This window comes from Colobus angolensis, unplaced genomic scaffold, assembly GCF_000951035.1.
Source record: "Colobus angolensis palliatus isolate OR3802 unplaced genomic scaffold, Cang.pa_1.0 Scaffold27, whole genome shotgun sequence".
In the NCBI taxonomy this organism is placed as follows: Eukaryota; Metazoa; Chordata; class Mammalia; order Primates; family Cercopithecidae; genus Colobus; species Colobus angolensis.
In genome coordinates this window covers 16,262,663-16,267,104 of record NW_012115932.1, presented here as the reverse complement: position 1 = coordinate 16,267,104, position 4,442 = coordinate 16,262,663, and the positions used below count along the sequence as shown (strand labels likewise).

The 4,442-nt window shown below is 47.2% G+C and overlaps 1 pseudogene; it reads left to right on the top strand.

Moving 5' to 3' along the window:
- Window positions 1-877: 877 nt before the first annotated feature.
- On the top strand, window positions 878-4,212 carry LOC105515883 (annotated as a pseudogene).
- Window positions 4,213-4,442: the final 230 nt, after the last annotated feature.

The window sequence follows — 4,442 nt, the reverse complement described above, 5'->3', positions numbered from 1 at the left end:
GTTAGGGGTGGGTGTTGGGAGTACATGTTCAGAAAAATGTAAAGTGCTTATTGAGGCTATCACAGCTATGACTAGAGTGGCTTTTACCGGTGTTCTGGTTTGGGAATGTAACAGGAGTGTCATTGTTAGCTTTTCATTATAGGATGGATTCTCAGTATTTTTTTGACCTTGCTATCCTTTTCTTTTTTTTTTCCTCTTTTGAGACAGAGTTTCGCTTTTATTGCCCAGGCTGGAGTGGAGTGGTGCGATCTTGGCTCACTGTAACCTTCGCCTCCTGTGTTCAAGCGATTCTCCTGCCTTAGCCTCCCAAGTAGCTGGAATTACAGGCACCCGCCACCAGCCCGGCTAATTTTTGTATTTTCAGTAGAGATGGGATTCACCATGTTGGCCAGGCTGGTCTCAAACTCCTGACCTCAGGTAATCCGTCCGCCTCGGCCTCCCAAAGTGGTGTGATTGCAGGCATGAGCCACTGCGCCCAGCTCCTTGCTATCTATCTAAAGAATTCAACCCTGACCCTCCTACCCTGGATCCCAGCCTCTATTTACCCCTGCATCCCTGGGAGGCTTGCAGAGTGAGCAGTGAGGCTTGCAGAGTGAGCAGCGCTGGCATCACGTGACTGCCTGGAGTTGGTGACAGGAGCCAGAGGGGAGCCACCGGTAGCCGGGCCCAAGCCGGAGCGCAGGGAGAGCGCCCGTTGCACACCTGCCTGTCCTTGTCCCCTACCACTGCCGCCAAAGCCACCTGGACTGGAACCGTGACATTACTGCGCTTGGGGGGCTCCAGGCAGCCTGGATCTGGGCCTTTATTTCTCGTCGGCGGCGTCCCTGGCTGCACCTCTCAAAGCCAAACACCAGAGCACCCTAGAAGGTTTAAAAGAATGCTCATGTTTGACCCAGTTCCTGTTAAGAGGCCCATGGACCCTGTCCAGTGTCTTACTCATCTAATTACATGGAATCCATAAAGCCCAGCAAGTATGGGGTCATCTACTCCACACAATTGCCTGGTAAGTTCTTTCAGACCCTCGAAGGCCTGTCGCACGGAATACAGATGGAATCAGTGGACCTCACTGTGAGCAAGTGGGGTTCACTTCTTTCAGCTGGAAATTCGCACTCTTCTCTGAAGTTCCCATCCTCACACCAGGGAGCGTCGCCTGGGTTGAGCATGCCTTCTTCCAGCCCACCAATGAAAAAATACTCACCCCCTTCTCCAGACTGGCAACCCTTCGACATGCCACTGTCCATGCTGCGGGTGATGGCAGCTACCCTCTTGTGGCACAGAATATGGAGCCCAGGATCCTGCTGGTCATCCAGCCCGTGGTGGTGCAGCCCATCCCCTTTATGTACACGAGTCACCTCCAGCAGCCTTTCGTGGCCTCATGGTCTCCTTGAGGAGGAGTAGAAAGAGGTCTTTTTTTTTTTTTTGAGACGGAGTCTCGCTCTGTTGCCCAGGCTGGAGTGCAGTGGCCGGATCTCAGCCCACCGCAAGCTCTGCCTCCCGCGTTCACGCCATTCTCCTGCCTCAGCTTCCCAAGTAGCTGGGACTACAGGCACTCGCCACCTCGTGCGGCTAAGTTTTTGTATTTTTTAGTAGAGACAGGGTTTCACTGTGTTAGCCATGATGGTCTCGATCTCCTGACCTCGTGATCCGCCCGTCTCAGCCTCCCAAAGTGCTGGGATTACAGGCTTGAGCCACCGTGCCCGGGCGAAAGAGGTCTTCTGTGGAGGAGACGGAAAATTCCAGTAGTAGCCTACCTGTAATTGAATCATAAGAAAATCCTGTATCACAGAAAAAAATTAAAATAGAACCTGGGATCGAACCACAGAGAACAGATTATCCTGAAGAAATGTCAACCCCCCTTAATGAACTCAGTGTCCCCCTGCAAGCATTGTTGCAAGAAAATCACCCTTTGGTCATCGTGCAACCTGGGAAGAGACCTGTACCTGTGGAATCCCCGGATACGCAAAGGAAGTGGAGGATACGCAGATGTGATTACAATGGATGCAATAAAATGTACACTGAAAGCTCCCACTTGAAAGCACACAGAAGACCAGAAAAACCCTACAAATGTACATGGGAAGGATGCACATGGGCGTTTGCTCCATCTGATGAACTAAAAAGATATTTAGGAAAACATACTGGAATCAAACCTTTACAGTGTCCAGACTGTAACCTCAGCTTTTCCTGATCCGACCATCTTGCCTTCCATAGGAAATGCCACATGGAGGCAGTGGCTCACGCCTGTAATCCCAACACTTTGGGAGGCCGAGGCTGGCGGGTCAGAGGTCAGGAGTTCGACACCAGCCTGACCAACATGGTGAAACCCCGTCTCTACTAAAAATACAAAAATTAACTGGGTGTGGTGGTGCTCACCAGTAATCCCAGCTACTTGGGAGGCTGAGACAGGAGAATCTCTTGAACCCGGGAGGCGGAGGTTGCAGTGAGCCAAGATTGCGCCACTGCACTCCAGCCTGGGTGACAGAGCGGGATTCCGTCTCAAAAGAAAAAGAAAAAAGGAAACGCCACATGCTAGTTTGAATGCCTCTGTGTCCTGCCTCCCATTATCTAAAACATTTTAATTTGATTCAGCCAGTCTGAATCTCTGAATTTATAACATCCAAAACTTCCATATGGTCAGTAAATGTTCTCTAATCCTCCCTCTCCTTACCATGGGTCAGACCTAAAGAATGTGAATGCTTTTTCTCCCCCAGGGCTGCTGAGCAAACCCTTCTTATAGATACATCTGATGTAATAAGAACAAGGGAACATGTAAACTGACATAACCAATTGTCAGTTCTCCATGTATTCCTCAAAAGAATGTCAGAGTAAATTTATTAGAAATAATAATTTAAAAAGTTAAGAATTCATAGGGTTGGGGCTATGTACAGTGTCTCACGCCTTTAATCCCAGCACTTTGGGAGGCTGAGACAGGCGGATCACGAGGTCAAGAGATCGTGGCCAAAAAGGTGAAACCTCATCTCTACTAAAAATACAAAAATTAGCTGGGCGTGGTGGTGCGTACCTGTAGTCCCAGCTACTTGGGAGGCTGAGGCAGGAGAATTGCTTGAATTCGGGAGGTGGAGGTTGCAGTGAGCGAGGATAGCACCACCGCACTCCAGCCTGGCAACAGAGTGAGACTCCATCTCAAAAAAAAGAAAAAGAAGGCTGGGCACGGTGGCTCACACTTGTAATCCCAGCACTTTGGGAGGCTAAGGTGGGCGGATCACGAGGTCAGGAGATCGAGACCAGAATCCTGGCTAACACAGTGAAACCCCGTCTCTACTAAAAATACAAAAAATTAGATGGGCGTGGTGGCGGGCATCTGTAGTCCCAGCTACTCAGGAGGCTGAGGCAGGAGAATGGTGTGAACCCGGGAGGCAGAGCTTCCAGTGAGCTGAGATTGCGCCACTGCACTCCAGCCTGGGTGACAGAACGAGACTCTGTCTCAAAAAAAAAAAAAAAAAAAATGGAATTCATAGGGTTGATACTGACAATATCAATTTTGTCAATTGATTTGAGAGATTTATATCTCAGGACTTAATTTGAGGAAATACAGTATTAGAGCAAAAGGAATACCCAGCTAGTAACGGGCAAGTTTCTCAAAGCTTTTATGAGCATAGTTTGCAAGAATATAGTATTTCTTTCTTACTCTTTCTGAACATTGCACTTAAGTAAGCTAAAAATAAAGCTTAGAATTTTGTAGTGATGGTAGTCATAGATAAAATTTAAAAATAGTAAATGGCCAGGCACAGTGGCTCACACCTGTAATCCCAGCACTTTGGGATCCTGAGGTAGGAGGGTCACTTGAGCCCAGGAGTTTGAGGCTGCAGTGAGCTCTGGTGGTGCCACTGCACTCCAGCCTGGGTGATAGAATGAGACCTTATCTTGAAAAACAAAACAGAAAAAGATTAAGTGACATCTAACATATTTCTGTCTTTACCCATGAATCTGACCCCAAGAGAATAGTTTCTAGTAGTTTTTCTCTGTTTGCGTCAAAATATTTTTCTTTATAACTGGATAGAATTTAACATTTTAGTCTCAGTTCTGCTTTATTGATCTCATAGCAAAATCTTGCACAAGCTAACATACCAATATGTCTTATGGTCCTGTTGAACCTACTTTTTGATTCTTGTCCATTCTTTAAAGCAAGAGAGCTTTGACTGCAAAAATCCATTGAAGGAGAAGGACTTGACAAATGAGTGCAACTTCAAGTAAAGTATGTTTATACACATTTTTGCCAGACTTTTAACATTAGAGTTTTTCAAGCAGAGGAAACTTCAGGTTGAAGAGGGAGACCACCTTGAAGAAAGAGTCCTTTGTACTCCTAGTGTATTTCTTAGGAAACAATTAGCCCTTCCCTTGGCTGTGGTCTCAGGACAGGCAACAGTATGCTTCTGATAATTGATGTATGCTGCCTAGGAATTATTTTGTTGTTCGGTCAACAA